Source organism: Spermophilus citellus (genome assembly GCF_964194105.1).
Source record: "Spermophilus citellus genome assembly, contig: SCAFFOLD_233, whole genome shotgun sequence".
Classification (NCBI taxonomy): domain Eukaryota; kingdom Metazoa; phylum Chordata; class Mammalia; order Rodentia; family Sciuridae; genus Spermophilus; species Spermophilus citellus.
This window is the reverse complement of record NW_027673143.1, coordinates 228,242-247,662: the sequence shown is the minus strand read 5'-3', so window position 1 is coordinate 247,662 and position 19,421 is coordinate 228,242. Positions and strand designations below refer to the sequence as shown.

At 32.7% G+C, this 19,421-nt stretch overlaps 1 long non-coding RNA gene across 1 annotated transcript; it reads left to right on the top strand.

Annotated features, from left to right (window-relative positions):
* The first annotated feature begins 5,331 nt into the window (after positions 1-5,331).
* LOC308640055 lies at positions 5,332-14,573 on the top strand. The gene is made up of 3 exons (XR_014020161.1): positions 5,332-5,436; positions 11,235-11,313; positions 14,330-14,573. It is a non-coding gene; the product is annotated as an uncharacterized lncRNA (long non-coding RNA).
* The last annotated feature ends 4,848 nt before the right edge of the window (positions 14,574-19,421 follow it).

Below are 19,421 nucleotides of genomic sequence, written 5' to 3'. Positions count from 1 at the left end.
TGTTGTTTAAATGGGATCTCAACCTATAAATAGTGATATTAAAAATCTATACTTAGAAATATGTGCACGTAGCAAAGAAAATTTACCAAAAACTACATACCTATTAATATTGCATCCAAAATGTAACTAACAACATTTTATAATTTCTCAGTATTATCTATTAAATTCTGTATGTGCTTTATTATTGTCAAAGTTTTACCACACTGCCTAAATTTTGTAATATATTAGAAATCTTCTCTTTTTTTGGTACCATTAATTGAACCTAGTACACTTAAGCATTGAGACAAATCCTGTGCTCCCATGCCCTTTTTATATTTTTGTTAGAGACAGTGTTTTGCTGAATGACTTAGAGCCTTGCTAAGTAGCAGAGGCACTATTTGACCTTGTGATCATCCTGCCTCATCCTCCCAAGTCACTGGAATTATAGGTGTATACCACCATGTCTAACATATATTAGCAACCTTAAGATTGACACTTGTTTCTCTTTGTTTTATAATAACCTATGGTTATTTTGTACAAAAATTATGCAATGTATTTTGGGATGTATAATGCGTACATAAACATTTATAGTACTTGCACAAAGGGTACAAGAAAATAAACAGTCTGTGGTAAGGTTTTTATTTTGTATTTAGTAAACTCATATAATATTGGCTCTAATTAAATTGAGATAAGATGGAAATTATAATTTTCTTAGCCACCAGTAAAAATGAAATATAGTGTCATTGAAATACTAGGAAAGAATAAGCTGAGTGGAATAATTATTTGTTTAAAATTATTGATGGCCCCATTCATCCTAATGGTCCAAAATAAGAAATAACTCAAATGTTCTTGGATGTTGAAATGAACAATTTGTAGTGCATCCATAAAATACAAAATCAGTCATCAATATAAAGGAACACTTTACTGAAGCACACATGCTTATTGACTCTTACAGCAGCTGTATTTAAAATTATATTGCATTATGCCAGGCAAAATAAAATTATAGTTTTTAAAATACATTATAATAACATCATTCTGGGGAAAACAAAGTTGCATGTAAAAGAAAATGTTTTTTTGGGGGGGGCGGCAATAATGTAAATACTCTGTGCTTAAAAGTAGTGAAGGATTTAACATTCTAATTTGTTAAAACTGTATAATGTATTTCTATGACATTCAAGATATGTACTTATGACATCACCAAAAAATAAATATACAAGGAGGATGGCTGGCCTATGTTGTGAAATGGGTAGAAGCATAGAAAAAATAAAAATGGCATAAAATATGCAGGTATTAAATTTGGGTAACTGATAAAATATTTACTTTTTTAAGATACATTTTACATTTATGTAATAAAACATTCCCATGCTAGTTATTAAGAACCTTTTTGCTCTTTGGGATAGTAGATGAAAAAACTGATTTAGACTGTCCTGAGCAAGGCTGATTCAAAATGTGTTTACTTTTGAATAACTTCTGAATCTTTACATAAATGCTTTATGTGGTTTAATATGTGCATCATACTTTAGTGAAAAATTTAAAAGTTATGTTTCTGAAATAATTATGTTTCTCAGAATACTAGTAACAATTTATGATTTGGTATAAATCTCAAATTGGTTTTCTTTCTATTTTAATATTTTATCATTCTCAAGCATTTACCCATGTTCTAACACTTGGACATAACTTTATTTATTTAATTCAGCAACCATTTGGTAAACATTATTTTTTTATTCATTTTTTTCCCCTCAGTACAGAGGATGGAAGTAAGTATCACCAAATACACACACACACACACACACACACACACACACACACACACACACACACCAGTGGGGAGATATATATATTCATTCACTGGTAAAATATTCACTTTGTGAATATATATTTTTTCTTTTAAATGACACCAGGCTATGTTACCTAATGTCAGGTGTGAAGATGCAAGTTCATAATCTCAGCATTTTAATAGGCTGATGTGAGAGAATTAATATATTGAGAATAAAAAATATAAAGGGGAGGTGAATGATGCTCAGTGTGTAGGCACTGCTGAGTTTAATCCTTGATATTAAAATTAAAAAAATCTTTGAACTTTTGTTTGTCTTTCATAAGCATAGACAGCAAGTTTAGGTCCCCATTAAGAAAGTTTAGAGTGTGATGTCTTTTCAGTATCTGCCATGTCTTTGAGTGGCTATGGGGTAAACATTACATGAAGCTGACCCAAGGTGTCCACAGGTTCCATGTTTGTTGAATTACCTAGAGAATGCTAACCTGCGTGTAATCCTCTCTTCCTACAGAGCAGCTTGTGGTCAGGGAATGGAACACCTTGTTGGACTAGCTGGATACTCTAGATACTCTAGAGATTACAGGAATATCCTTTATAGTTTTCATCTAAATAATGCAGATATTGGAATATTAATAATATTTTCTCCAAATGTTAGGTTCAGCTCCCGAGAAACACATTACTGCTCAGATCTATTGATTCTGTAACTGAAAAGAAAGGGAAATATGATTTTTGTCCTCCTTTTTCTTACTGATGTAGGGAAGATTGAGTATAAGGGGCCAGAATTTGAAATGAGAATAATCCGTAGCAAGGATTTAGGAAAAAAAAAAAAAAAAAAAAACAAAAACAAAAAAAAACTAGTGTGTTTGTGCAGATGTCTTCAAGGAAAAACTCAGTATATGCTAATTGGAAGACATAATGTAATGCCTCAAGTTTGGGGTAGTAACTAAATATTTAAATAAATAGGATATCTCACTTTGTCTAATATTTTTATTACCTATAAAATGCAATTCATCACTAACATTTGAAAGATTAAAAAAAGTTGCCAAAGAGAAAAGATAGAGGCAAATTTCAAATAAAATTGTATTCAAACTAAGGTAATTTTTTGAGCCTGAAAAAGAACATCATTGAAGGTAAGTGAGATCTTAGTTGTATCTGTGGCTATAATTTTTATTGCTGTGGAGCTATTTCTAGAATGTCAGATTGGAAAAAAATCAGAGATAGTTTATAAGCAGCTTTTGTTTTTCTAAATCTATTTTACAATACTTCAAATTTATCAAATATAAGATATGGATACATCCAAAATCTTAGGCTGTCAAGGGTTTCTTTTTAGAAGAAATAGCAAATAAATAAGGTGAAATGAAAATGGACCAATGGAAGTTAGAGCATTCATATCTTTCTGGGCATATTGTGACATGCCAGTAATCACAACAACCTGGAGGTTGAGGAAGAAAGATCAAAGCTGAAGCTTAGTGTAGCAACTTAGTGAGAGACTGTCTCAAAAAAAAAAAAATAAATAAAAGGTCTAGAATATATCTTAGTTGTAGAATACCCCTGTACCAAAAAAAAAAAAAAAAAAAAAACAATCAAAACTCCAAATGAAGTATCCTTTTCCCTGAAGCCAATGAATACTTTGGAGTTTTAAGAAAATTGTGTGTATGTTGGTTTGGACTGCCATGAGACGGCTCAGTATTCTTAGATTTTCATATAAAGGAAATTATCTAAAGAATACCAACCTGTTTTTTTAACAAATATTTTGTTCTTACCCCTGAATGTAAAAGTGTTCAATTAAATATTAGTTTATGTAAAAAAATGGGAATATTCAGAATGAGTATCTGAATCAGCATATTTAAAATAGTGAGGATCTTCTAAATCTTATTGGGAAAGGGGCTCTTCTATGGGAGAACATAAAAATTGGAGGTAATATCTTCAACCACTTATTTCCTCAAATGGCCTATATACTGTCCCTTTTTCCTCGGACAATTTTTTTAGATTCTATGTAAGGTTTCAATTGTCATCTTCCAGATTTATATAATTTATAACAAGCTGGTATACATAAGTGTTCTTTTTTTATCAGAATAAGTAACTTGAGTGAGTAAATGTAGAGACCCCTAATTTATAGGAAATTAATTATGAATATTGTTCTATTCTGGGGCTTGAAACTGGCACCTAAGTTAGTAAAATTTGATAGTAGGGAACACCAAACTTGTGGGATCTGTACTAGATGGTATCAGAACTGAATTATTGGACTACTAGTTGTTGAAATATTGGTTGTTGTGCAAGTTTGCACATTTGGTATCAAAAGTGGTTGCAGAGTCAGGAAAAGGTGGCACAAACCTGTAATCATAGTGATGTGGAAAAATGAGGTAGGATAAAAGTAATTCAGAGACCCTAAGCAACATTGTAAGCCCATTTTTCACAATAAAAAAATCAAAACTTCTTGAAATGTAGAGTGCCCCTAGATTAAATCTTTAAATTAAAAAAATAATAATAATAATGCTGAATCAGAAGAAAGACATCACAGATCAGAATGTTATACTAATTTCATGTATGTGTTTGTTCACTAGTGATAACTGAGACCCTGGTAAAAGGAGTATTTCCAAGCTGTCAGAGAGGCATTTAGGGTGCAAGAGCCTTTCAGAATTTTTTTCTTAACTGCTTAGTATTCTCTCAATTTCTACTTTGAAATGAGCCAAGTGAGGATACAGTTTCACAGTGAGAGTGGTTTTACAAATCTGGGAATGTTAAACCTGATTATGTCAGTTTCCTTATGAACTGAGAGATTAATAGTCTATTCAATTAATTTGCTTTTTTAATTTTTATTTTTGTTATAACTTTGTGCCGTGTGATTCAAGTTGACCCAAGTACCTAAGTGTTTTGTAATAGTTTGATAGTTAAAAATTTTATTCTTTTGTTTTAGAAGTGAGTTGTGATGTTGTAAAAGTAATTTTTAAAATACAGTATAGATTTATGGTATATTTAAATAATGAGAAGATAGACAACTTTGGAGATAAACATTCAAATAATTATGTGGACTGTTGAAAGTTTTGGTGTGTCTTTAGTGATCTCATGTCTTCTGCACACTAAGGTGACCACTGTCATATGAGTATAGTTATTACTAACAATTTTGCTATGCATATCTCAAGTATCATTGATTTGTTTGGTTGTTCTTCTTTTGAATATTCAATAACTAATTGCAACTATTATTTATCCTTTGGAATTATGTTGGATTTTTTCCCACTTTTTTTGCTTCAGTGTTTTGCTTTACATGTGCTGCTGGCTGTGTTTCATTATACCAAAATTATCCACCAATTTTACTGCTTAAAATGAATTATTGGGGCTGGGGATATAGCTCAGTTGGTAGAGTGCTTGCCTTTCATGCAAAAAGCCTCGGGTTCAGTCCTGGGCACCACAAAAAATGTATCTTATTGAATGGTTGACATCACTACCATGTGTGAAAGCCACCTATTTTAACTCTCATTAAAATTTGTATGAAATTAAATACTATGTCATTAATCATATGGTTTATGTGTTATGTATTTCTTCATTTTTATTTCAGGAACCATTGACATTAAGGGATATGGTCATTGAATTTTCGAAAGAGGAATGGAAATTCCTGGACCCTTCTCAGCAGACTTTATATGGAGATGTGATGTTAGAGATCTGTAAAAACCTACTCTTTATTGGTGAGCCTAAATTTCATTCAGAATTTTTAATTAAAAATCAATATTTATTTTTTTAACTTTATAGAGTATCTTATGGTAGCTTCTATTCTGCATTAAAAAGTTTGCTTCTTGTTTTTAGTACAAAGATTGGGCATTTGTTTATGTAGAAAAGAAAATGTTAAAGATTTTTTTTTTTAGGTGTAACTTATCTTTTCTAAGTAGTGATTACAATGTAGAGAATGAAAATGGTTTCAAAGTATTTTAGTGTTTTTGTCTAGAAAAAAAATGTTTAAGAAAATAATTTTGTAGACTCTTATAGGATATTTTCTCTTTCTTTTTTTCCTAAAGAGGGTAACATTAAAAAGACTTCTTTAGTTACCAAGAAAATAACAAAACGTGACATATTCCATCAAAAAAAATATTGATGTCTCTATGTAATCTTTGGTCACCACTTGGTCTCCAATGAAATAACCTTGGGATTTGAAGAGAAAAGTGACAGTAGACATATCAAATTAGGTAGAAATCAATGAAGCAAAGAATACAGATAAGAGGTCCAAAATTAAAGAGGAATTCACATTTTAAAATGTTAATTGATAAGCTAAAATCTGACAGAAAGTGTTTTTTCAAACCTTGGTTTGTTTCAGTTGCAATCATTAAAGAGCATTTCATACACTCTGTTTACCATGCATATCAATTATTTAAGCTCCTTCTTGTTCTTCAGTGATCTCCCTACATTTCAATTAACAAAATATTGTAGGAAAATCAAAAGAAGAGGGGCTGGGCATGTGGCTCAAGTGGTAGCTCGGTTTCCTGGCAGGCATGTAGCCTGGGTTCGATCCTCAGCACCACATACAAATAAAGATGTTGTGTCCACCGAAAAAAAAATATTAAAACTCTCTCTCTCTCTCTCTCTCTCTCTCTCTCTCTCTCTCTCTCTCTCTCCACACACACACACACACTGTCTCTCTCTCTTTTTTAAAAAAAGAAAATCAAAAGAATACACAGATAAGTGACAGGAAATGTGGCATAGTGACAGAGAGGCCAAACTGCCAAGCTTTATTTATATCAACAGGTTAATTTAGGTCATTGGCATCACTAGTACATACTGTTCACTTTATTACTAGGCAGATTACAAACTTAGCAACATTATGCAGCTTATTTCTCAGTTATATACTAAGTTGCAATGTGAAGTGTTAGGAGTTTGTGTAGCTCTCAAGAAAGTCTATTGTATAAACTTACTGTTTTATGGACAGATTTAGACTCAGTGAACCATTGTGCTTGTCTAAAAAGAGAGTTTCTTTATTCCAAGGAGTTGTGTGCCAGAGATTATGTTTCAGGCTGATAATACTCTGGTGCAGAGCCTTTTCAAGCAGGGCACTGCCATAGCAGATTTACATTACACATGTATTTAATTACTTGACTGGTTCCTAGGGAAAATTGCAGGGCATTCTAAGGTGGGGAAACAAAGTCTTGTCACCCCTACAAATTATTCCACAATGACTGTGAGGATATGCATAACCTGGCATTTATTTGCATTTGGAGGCTCCCTAGAAAATCTGCTCATTTCCAAATATCTCTAGGCAAACCATTGTAAGATTAATATTACAGGAGAGTTTCTTTAATATAATTTAAATATTTATTCATTCAAATTTTTCTCATCAGAACTTTATATGAATGCTTATATTGAATATTCTGTAAAGTTTTTCTGCCATGTAATGAATAGCAGTATTTCACAATACCTGCTCCTAGTGGTTCTGTAAGTATAGCTAGCTGATCAATGTGGTTTAAAGAAGAATTTTCAGGGCTGGGGCTGTAGTTTAGTGGCAGAGGGCTGGCCTCACACATGTGAGGTATTGTGTTTTATCTTTAGCACTACATAAAAATAAATGGATGAAATAAATGCATTCTATCCATCTATGGCTACAAAAATTAAAAGAAAGATTTCTATTGTAATACAATTATTCATAATATTGTAGGTAACATTTCTCTAATTCTTGTGTCTTTTTTGACTCACTCTTTAGAGAGCTTCAGTGTTGTTCATAATGTTTTCTCACATTAGTGATACTGTTTTTGTTTTTATATCTATATGTAATAATTGAATAGAAATTATCATGACTTGTCACTTTAGGACAACATTAGATAAAATTAAACTGCATGTGACCCATATGCCAATTTTCAATCAAGTCTTCCATGCTTTTACTTACAAGTACAAATAATACCCCTGTTTTATATATGATTGTATATTGCCTTGATTATTTACTCTGCTTTTGTGCTTAATCATGTAATGTATCTAAAGTTTGTTATACACACACACACACACACACACACACACACACACATACACACACACACACACACATACATACACACATACACACATACATACACACATACACACATACACATAGAGCAGATTGAACACAGAGGTTCTTGTAATATTGAGCTACATCATCACCCCCTTTTGACTTTTAGTTTGAAATAGACTCTTGCTAAGTGGCAAAAGTTGGAGTTGTATTTCCATGTTTCAGCCTTCCAAGTAGCTAGAATTAATGGCATATTCATCATCTCTACATATATAAATCTGTTCTTTTGTCTAGGAGTAAGACATTAGCTTTTTAAATGTACCATAAAGATGTTTACAATTCTTTTATCTTCTATATATTTGAAAAATATGTAATTGTGTTCAAAACTGTATATCTTTGCTGAATTATTATCTTATATATTTTAAATTTACTGGTCAGTTCTGTTCATTCAAATTTTTTTGTAACTTTTTTTTCTAGAAAATTTGTATCATGTTTTTTCTTCAAACAAGTTCTCCTTTTCCTTACTTTTTCATCCCTAATGCCATTCCTTTTGGTCTTTATATTTGGCTACAGTAGATATCTCTCAGAAGTAGAATTACCTGGTATTTTTTTTTTTGGGGGGGGGGGGTGAATTACTATTTTACTTAACATACTCTCCTGAATGTTGATCACTGTAGATATTATATAATTTATTATCTTTGAAAAGATTTTTAACTTTTTCATTCCAAATTGCCTTCATGTAGTCATTTGAAATGATATTTGATTTGCTTGCCACATTGGTCTCTTTTGAATGTTGTTTAATGAGATTAGGTCTGTAAATATATTTTGATTTGACCATCAAGTTGAGGGCTAATTGATATACTTTCAATTTTATTACCCTTGGCTTTCTCATTTAACCTCATTCCATTGAATATTGTAGTTTTTATTATTTTATATCAGGAATTACTATTTAAATTTTTTTTAGTATGTGTAGTTATTGATGTACCAAGAATATTCTAAAGAATTGTTCAAATAACTTATTTTGTTTACACAAAAATAATATTGTTTGGTATTACATAGTCTTCTTAGATTTTTGGGGGTGCTACTGGCATTTTTTTTATTTTTAAGAACAGGTGCTTAACCACTGAGCAACATCAACAGCTCTTTTTGGGGAAGGGTACTAGGGATTGACCTCAGGGGCACTTGTCCACTGAGCTACCTCTAAAGCCCCATTTTTTTTATTTTACATAGAATCATGGTCTCCTTGATTTGCTTAGCACCTTGCTGTTTATGAGGCTGGCTTTGAACTCACAATCCTCCTGTTTCAGTCTCCCAAGCTGCTTGAATTACAGGTGTATATTACTGTGCCTAGCTGGCAGCTGTTTTTTTTATTTATTTATTTATTTTTTTTTTTATTTTATTTTGTGACAGTGCCTAGGTAAGTTGCTTAGGGCCTTGCTTAATTGCTGAATTTGGCTTTAAACTCATATTCATAAATTTTGGATATCACTTTCACTTTTGCTTTCCAACTTATTATTTTATGTTACAAAGCAACTTCAATATTTTAATATATTTAACATTTGTTTTGTACTTTTAACCTGATCTCTTTGGAACAATATTCCATACACTATAGAGAAGATTGCCTCTGTAAACCTAATTAGTTTTTAGTGCTTTTTGAAGTATTTTCATTCCCTGAGTACTAATGCAATGATATTTTTTTTTATTTACATCAACTGGGGATTGATGTATCCTACTATTACTGTGTTGCTTTTTATGCTGTTGAATTTTTTTCTGTGATTTCTTTCTATATATAAAAAATATGATTGGAGTTACAAATATTTCGACTATGATTGTATTCCAGTGATTAGTCATATTTATCTTTATATGATATTGTACTTTGTCTCTCATTTATATAATTATTATCACCTTTGCAATTTTGAATGTAATATTTGTTATATCTTTTTGTTTTTAGACTTTTGTGACCTTGTATCTTAAGAAAACATTATGTAGATTTGCATCTGACATAGTTAATATAATTTTAGTTTTAATCTTGTTAATCACATTGTTTTCTGTTTAGTTTTTTACAAATTAGTTTATTTCTACTTAAATTCCTGATGAGGAAGAACTTATTTCTGTAGATTTCAAATTTTGTTGATTTTTTATAAACTTTTCTACTATGAAAAAAACTGCCTTAATTTTTCTACTATGAAAAAAAAAAACTGCCTTAACAACATCAATTTTTTTCATAGATTTTATGGTGATTATTTTTTTTATTACCCTCAATGTTTATTTTATCATTACTTTGGAATTATGTAAGTACATAGGATCTCACTGAGGTGCTTAGTGCCTCACCATTGATGAGTCTGTCTTTGAACTTATGGTGCTTCTGCATCAGTCTCCCCTGATACTGGGATTACAGTCATGTACCACATCTTCCAGCAGTACCTGTGTATTTTAATTAATTCTAGCCTTTGATATATTTTCTTCCTCAAATTTCTAATTTATGTGAGAGAGAGAGAGAGAGAGAGAGAGAGAGAGAGAGAGAGTGTGTGTGTGTGTGTGTGGGTGGGTGGGTGGGTGGTGCTGGGGATTAAGCCCATCCTTTTGCATGTGAGGCAAGAATTCAAACATGTGAGCTGTGTCCCCAGCCTGAGACATTGTTTTTAAAAGAATATTTTTAGTATATAATTTCTAACTTTTCTGTTGTTATTTTTTCTAATTTTTTTTTCAATTTTCTACATTGATATTTAGTTTATTAAATACATTTCAGGTGGTTTTCTGGCATTACTTAGATAATTAACAACATCAATTTTTGAACTCTCAATTACTAGTATTACATTGTTTGTTTGCTTGTGTTGATTATACTTTTTATTGTGTGAGATATTATCTTCATTGGGATATTTCTATTCAAAATCTGTTCTATTAGATCATTATAGTCATTTTGGAAAATATTTGGAAGTTACAAAGTAAACAAAAAAGGTGATGTGCAATGATATATAAATTTAATTCCATATAATTGGAAAGCTGAGACAGTGGAATGCCAGTTTAAAATAAATTTCAGCATCTTTTTCATAAACTGTCTTTTAAAAAAAAAGTATATAGATATAGATTTAGAAATAGAGAAATGCCTGTGGATCTAGTTTGGTGGTAGAATACCCCTGTGTTCTCTTATGAAATAATCCCCCCAAAGATAAAAATATAAATAAACAAATAAGAGATATTCATTTCCTGAAACATTTGAGTCACAGGTGGATTCTGAATATGTTGAAGTGAAAGGCTATGATTTGACATTGTTGTAGTAATATTAGTCAGTTTGCATTTTGTCCTCATCTGTGGTGCTATAATTTCTTAAGATAATTTTCAAAATTCTCAAAGCTTTTGTCATCATGTTGTAGTAAATTCTATATATTTCTTGAGTAAAAATCACCTTTAATCATACTGTTCTGTGGCTATTCCCCCCCACTTTGATAAAGTTTTATATAATTGCAGAGTTATTCACCATAGTAAGTGAAATAACTTTCTATTTTTTTTTTTTAGGTATGTCTTCTAATCAAAACCAAGAATTTTCAGGAGAGCAAGAAATACAATATTTTTTGCAAAACTTGAAAAAGCAAAGGTATGGAAAGCAGGGCAGTTAATACTTCGTTTTAAACAAGAAATTGAAATTGAAAGAGAGGGAAGTTCAGAAAATTTGTCTTAATGAATGGAAAAAAAACATGAAAATTATTTATTCAAAAAATTACAAGTTCATCAGGTTATATTATTACAAAAATCTCAGAAGACTGACTGCTCATCTAGTGCCATTCAGTTTTTCTTTCATTAAAACTTTAAATTACACTATTGTAATTGTAAAATTTTTACTACTCAGTATTTTTTGTAAAACCGCTTGCAATACACAATATTTTAAATTGCAAAAACATGTATCAAATTACATTTACACAATGTTTACAGGGCATTATTAAGCTGTATCTTAAAAATACCTTTAGGATAATAAAGACTCAGCCCGTTTGCTCAGCTTTAGAAATAGGATTAAAATAGAAATAGGCATTTTAATGAAAAAAATAAAACTCAAAATTATAAAATGCTTATAGTCAGTTATGTTTTTAAAACTTTTAATAATCTCTACATAAGCACAGGTTAGAGAAAAGTGTACAAATCATTAATTTAAAGTTGCAGCATTCTAATCTGTCTTTTTTATAAAGTAATAAAAAGATTTTCTACACAGTATAGACAAATTGTCTAATTTAAACACATGGATACTATTTCTACTTAAAAGAAATACATGCAGATTAAGGAAATGCTGAAACGAGCCTTAGTAAGACATTTCTGTTGAAAAGAATAATTCAATAATTAAATGTGCTTACAGTGAAAGTTTGGTAGGTATTGCTTTTAAATGCAATAATAATTAAGCAAAAAAAAAAAAAAGAAGAGAAGCAGTTGAATCTTTCTAAAACACATCAAATAAGCATACAGCTCATCTGTCATGTATGACAATCCAAATACAGGAAAGTCCCAGGAACTTTTAGCACAGTCTCCCAGAAAGCCCACAGCCCAAATGGCTTGCAGGAATCACAACCGCAGCCCAAATGGCTTGCAGGAATCACACCCCAAAAGCAGACATGAGGGTCTTGTGAGAAGGTGAAAGGCTTCTGACACTTTTCTGGGATCTTGCTAAAAGGTATAAAACAAGCCTGAGATAGAAGTAGTAGGGATGGTGTGGGGCAAATGAAGAACAATGAAGGGCAGCTAATAATTGTATAACACTTTGAGAAAAGTAAAGCAGCCACAGTGGTGATTTAAGACAACCTTTGAATGAGGAATGGCTTACCATTAAACTTCTCCTCTGTAAGAAAAAAAAAAAGATCTATAATGTCTTTGTCATTTCATGATTCTGTCTACCATTGCAGAAGCCCACTTTTGTAGAACCTTCTCCCTGAAACTTGATAGTTTTAGTCAAAGGTGCTTGTAAATGTTTATTTATAATTTTAATTCAAATTGAAGCAGTCTTTGTGTAGTTACCAATGTATTTATGGCTCATAAGTTAGCATAATTACTCCATGTCATGGGACATCAAGCATCCCTCCTGAGTAATTTATTTTTTGGAAGGTGATGAGCCATCTGGAAAAAAAAAAAATATCTGAAATAATTAGTAAAGGAACAAAAGACCAGGCAAGTACTTATGTTAAAAGCGGTAAAACATCTTATAGATTCTCTAGACCTCATAAGTTCTGAAAATCAATTGCTAGATAATTTTTCCAGTTCTTTATTTAAGGGAGTGTGCATCAAAGTAGGAATAAGATTTCAACAGTAAGAGTCTTTCTTGAGACAGGTTGATTGGCATTCTGACATGTCTCACCCATCTCTGTGATGCTAAGTGACTATATGGCTCCAATGGATGATACCATCTCCAGTGCCATGCTTAATTTAGACAAAACTAGGTAGTATATAACATGTACTGGATAGTCCCAAACCAGCTGGATTTCAACTGTGAGTTCCCAGATACCAGACTTTTTTCCCTAAAGGCTTCCATGCTTTTTTTTTTTTTAAATTTCATGCACAGTTTATAGATATATTTCAGCAGCTCCATCTGATATGCACTGCTTCATCTTTCATATCAACAGGGATTTTGACCAGATTCCAAGTGAATATCCCAAAAGATCTATGCATTTTTGTGGTTTTGGGTGGAATGAGAAAAACTTTCCAAATGTGAGAAATAGACTTCCTGGATCCTATACATGTCCCTACTGAACTAAATTCTGTTGCCATTAGATTTTTCTGAGGCCCTAGGACTACTTACCTGTGCATCTCAAGAAATATGTTTTCAACAAATCAAAAGTATTCTCTAACTTATTTCAGTGAGCTAGTTACATAGAAAGAATTTTAAAAACACCCTCAGTGATAGATATTTTTGCTGGAAAGTTGAGCAGCCAAGCTCAGATGAAGTTTGCTCTTTGGCTTAATGAAGAATGCTCTGGCACATCAGGGCAATAATATGTCCAGTGCCTGCAGGATTCCCAACAAATTAAAACTAGACAATAGTGTGTTGGAGGAAAGGTGGAACTGTAGGGATGTGGGGCATTGGATAATCTGGAGAGAGACAAGAACACATATGGCAGTCACATTTGAGGACCTGTGTGTGCTTTTAAACATTTTTGAACAGCATTTGTAATTATACTGTTCCTCTAAAAAATGAAAAATTTGCAATGGAGTCTATTTCATGCTTTAGTTAGTCACTGGAATAATTTAAAATTCACCATTGAGTAAATATACACAAATATTTCTTTAGACAAGATAGAAGAAAAAGAAGGAGAAGAAGAAATTTCTGAGTTTTAGTAGTCTCTCTGACTGTTACTTTACAAAAATGATGAAATGAACAATTTCTCCTTGTGGCAATGCATGGAATTATAATGGATGTGGGAGTATTTGTACTTACCTAATATTGCTTAATTTAAAAGTAGAAAGAATTTTAAAAACATCCTCAGTGATACTCAGAGAGACATATATTTATGATAAATCTTTTAGGACCTGTAGACAGTCTCTACCCTAGGAAATTCGCAGCATAATAGATTTGGTGTAAAACAATGTAAATTCTGTGAAAGTCATTAAAATTTTCTTCTTTTTTTAAATCCTAGAAATCACCCATGTGATTGTTTAATAGAGCTTTACAATGAGAAAAGTGAAAAAGTTTTTAATCCATACCCAAAATTTATTTATCCAAGCTTTTACAATCAAGAAACAAATTACAGCTATAAGGTATGTGAAATCATTTTTAATAAAACTACAAGTATTTCTGAACTCCAGAGAATTAATATTGGTGGGAAGCTCCACAAGTTAAAAAAATATGTAAAAGCATTTAAAAATTCCTCAATTCTTTATCAGAGCTGTGATAAATCCTCCATAAGTAAAGATTGTGAAAAATATTTTACTCAAATTCTATGTGTTACTAAAAACAATAGGCTTTACAATGGAGACAAACCTTACAAATTGAAGAAATGTGAAAATGTCTTTAAGTGTTGCTCAAACCTCTTTAAACACTACAGTGATCATACTGGAGAGAAAATCTGGAAATGTAAAGAAAGTGTCAAAGCTTTTAATAAAAAATCACACCTTCCTGAACACCAGAAAATTTATACTGGAGAAAAGCCATACAAATGTAAAGAATGTGACAAAGCTTTTAATCAAAAATCACACCTGACTGAACACCAGAGAATTCATACTGGAGAAAAGCCATACAAATGTAAAGAATGTGGCAAAGCTTTTACTCAAAAATCATGCCTTACTGAACACCAGAGAATTCATACTGGAGAAAAGCCATACAAATGTGAAGAATGTGGCAAAGCTTTTAATAAAAAATCAAAACTTACTCAACACCAGAGAATTCATACTGGAGAAAAGCCATACAAATGTGAAGAATGTGGCAAAGCTTTTAATAAAAAAGCATGCCTTACTCAACACCAGAGAATTCATACTGGAGAAAAGCCATACAAATGTAAAGAATGTGAAAAAGCTTTTAATCGAAAATCACACCTGACTGAACACCAGAGAGTTCATACTGGAGAAAAGCCATACAAATGTAAAAAATGTGGCAACGCTTTTAGTCGAAAATCAAAACTTACTCGACACCAGAGAGTTCATACTGGAGAAAAGCTATACAAATGTAAAGAATGTGGCAAAGCTTTTAATAAAAAATCAAACCTTACTCAACACCAGAGATATCATACAGGAGAAAAGCCATACAAATGCAAAGAATGTGGCAAAGCTTTTAATATAAATTCAAACCTTACTCAACACCAGAGAATTCATACTGGAGAAAAGCCATACAAATGTAAAGAATGTGGCAAAGCTTTTAATCAAAAATCATGCCTTACTCAACACCAGAGAATTCATACTGGAGAAAAGCCATACAAATGTGAAGAATGTGGCAAAACTTTTAATAAAAAATCAAAACTTACTCAACACCAGAGAATTCATACTGGAGAAAAGCCGTACAAATGTGAAGAATGTGGCAAAGCTTTTAATAAAAAATCATGCCTTACTCAACACCAGAGTATTCATACTGGAGAAAAGCCATACAAATGTAAAGAATGTGAAAAAGCTTTTAATCGAAAATCACACCTGACTGAACACCAGAGAGTTCATACTGGAGAAAAGCCATACAAATGTAAAAAATGTGGCAATGCTTTTAATCAAAAATCAAAACTTACAAGACACCAGAGAGTTCATACTGGGGAAATGCCATAGAAATGTAAAGAATGTGGCAAAGCTTTTAATCAAAAGTCAGAACTTACTCGACACCAGATAATACATACTGGAGAAAGGCCATACAAATGTGAAAAAAGGTGACAAAGCTTTTAATCAAAAATCACACCTTACTTGACACCCTAGGCTTCATAATGGAAAAATGCCATACAAATGTAAAGAATGTGGCAAAGCTTTTAATCAAAAATCATGCCTTACTCAACACCAGAGAATTGATACTAGGAAGAAACCATACAAATATCTATAATGTAGCAAATCTTCTAATTGAAGGTCACTTCTTAGTCAACACCAGAGACTTCTTATGGGAGAAAAGCCATACAAATTTGAGATTGTGGCAAAGATTAATCAAATATAACTTACTTGACACCAGAGAATTAATATTAGGAAAAAGCCATACAAGTTTAAAGAATGTGGCAAAGCTCTTTATCAAAGATCACAAATTTCTCAACACCAGAGAATTCATACTGGGGAGAAAACATACAAATGCAAAGAATGTGGCAAAGCTATTCTATTAGGAAAAGTATTGTTGTTCACCAAATATTCATACTGGATAAGAACCATGTAAATGTTAAGAATGTGGCAAAGTTTAAGTATGCTTCAAGTGTTAACAAGAAACAGATCATTCATACTTGCAACAATTCTCACAAATCCATAGACTGTAAAAGCCATTTCCTGTAAGATCAAACCTCATTGGTCACCAAAAACTTCATACTGGGAAGAAGTATTACAATTGCCTAGAAATAGCTCCGTAGCACTGACTCCCCATAAAATTCCAACCCTTGTCCAGCTGGCCATTATTCATTAGCCAATGGAAGTGGGCAGGAAGCATGATTGGATGCTCCAGCTTCTTTCCTTCTGTGGACCTCTCTAGGTTCAATTGTCATTTCCTCAGTTTCTCTGTATTGATTGAATTCAAATCATCTTTTTTTTTTTCAAAAGCTATATTTGGACTTAAAGGCCTATTTGTACCAAACCAACACATTAATAAAATTATCTTATGCCTGAAGTCTATGATCACATCAATATTTTTCCCATAATCTCAGCTGGACAGAATAGTCCTATGTCAATGTCTTATTTATTTTATTTTATTTGGCTGTATACCGAGGATTAAATTCAGGTGTACTCATCCACTAAGCCACATCGCAACCGTATTTTGTATTTATTTAGAGACACAATTTCACTGAGTTGCTTAGGGTATCACTTTTACTACTAAGACTGGATTTGAACTTGTGGTTCTCCTGCCTCAGCCTCCTGCACTACTTGGATGCAAGGTATGCATCCCTTAACCCAGAAATCAATGTCTTTTGCTTTGTAGTTAATTAAAAAAGTTTACTCAGGATTTCATGTCCATGAAAAGCATTCAAAAGATGGTTTTGTCACACTTCAGGCATCAGATTCTGGTTTTTAAAATGTCCTGCATGATACATCTTAGCTTTCTACATCAAATGCAGAGTTCAAAAGTTTGAAACCAGGTGGCTGAGAAACAAAGATATAGAACAGCAAAATTCAACACATATTGTGGTTAAATCCACACATGTCATGGGTATAAATGCTCACACTAAATAGACATCAAGAGGCCTGTACATGACCCCTGAAGGTCCTGAGCCTCCATTCAGACTTTGAGCCCCTGAGCCTTCAGAGGGTCTGCACAAATGAGAAAGAAGCATACTACCTTTTCCCACCCCTAAACATACTATAGTGTTTACTAGACAGAGCAGAGGAAGCACTGTGTGCCTTTGTACCAAAGTGTGGTTCTACTTGCATATATATGACATCTGTTTTAGAACACTGGGACAGTACCTGATGAAACATAGTTGCCCTTTTTTCTCTTAATAGAAAACCACAGCCCTGCACATTTTAAAAACAATTTTGTTACAGTTGAAAAAAAATAAGAATGGTTAAAAAATGGTGTCAATGAAAAGCATTTGAACTGATGAGTCCATCCTTCAGTAGCACTTACAAGGATACAGTTGTGTCACCGAGAAAAAGGCAGGTCTGTCCCAAGCCACACTGTGAAAGCTCAGAAAGTTACATCTTTCCCTGGACCCATCCTTGGCTCTTCAAGTTGCTGTACCATGTGAATGATATTTTTAACAGTTAATAAAGTATGAGGAAATCTCTTCTACTGCAGTACTTCAGGTTCTTTCAGGATTCTGGAAGACTCAAACTTCAGCTGGGCACACTGGTACACACTTTTCATCCAAGCAGCAGGGGAGTTCAAGGAAGGAGAATCACAGTTTCAAAACCAGCCTCAGCAATTTCACATGAATCTAAGCAACTTAGAAAGATCCTTACTCTAAATAAAAAGATTTGGGGATGTGGCTTAGTGGTAGAGAGCACTTTGATTTGATCCCTAGTACAAAAAAAAAAAAAAAAAAAAAAAAAGAGACTCAGGTTTGTGGTCATCAGACTCAGTTTATGCTGTACATAAGTCTGAAAAATTGCATTATTTAAATTTTTTTTTAAATTATACTATCTATAGTTACTTAGTGATCACCATAGTGCTATAAAGCACAGATACCTCCACTAACTTTTACTGTCACAGAAATAGCTCCATAATAATCCCACAATATTAAGATGATGCCTCTGTTGATGGAGGGATTCATTTGGTAGCCTCTGTTCAATTACTCTCTCACAACAGGTGTGCACTTAACCCCTGAAAGTTTCAGTAATTCAGACTCAAAAATCATGCCTTACTCAACACCAGAGAATTTATACTAGAGAAAACCCATACAAATGTAAAGAAGGTGGCAAAGCTTTTAAGAAAAGATTATGCCTTATTCAATACCAGAGAACTCATACTGGCAGTGGTTACACCCAGTGGACATTGGGCATTCTAGAGGCAATTTTATTTTCAAGTAGGGAGTAGGATTACTAAACATCATCATGATTGGCAATCCTCTTACCAAAAACAAGCCTTTGGTCTCTAAGTTTACCATGCTGAGGCTCAGGGTAGATCATACATGCTGAAAAAAAACTGGTATTTTTCTAATTTATTTTTTTCTCCCAGTGCTTTAAGCACAATGATTGTCTCCCAGTAGTGAGGAAGGGAGGAAAGAAACAAGAGAAGGAGCAGAAGGAGACACACAGCATATTATCAGAAGAAACCTAAAGCCTTCAGGCAGGAGAATTATTAATTTGGGCCTGATTGTGGTGCTACTAACACTCTGTCAAAGAGTTCTACCAATCTTCCCAAACTTACCAGTCTTGGGTCACTTGTCAGTATCAAGCCAGATGCCCCTACTTGAACAACAGGCAAGATTCTTCCTTAGCAGAAACCCCATTGAGTAAGCAGTCTTTTCACCTCTTCTTTTCCAAGAATGAATAGTGAGTCATTGAGGACTTCACCTGCATTCTTGTGCACATGCACACATGCGCGCACACACACACACACAAATTAATATTCAGGCCATCAGAATCTGCAACCCCATGCTGGAGCTGGTGACCTGGGACATTATGTTGCCA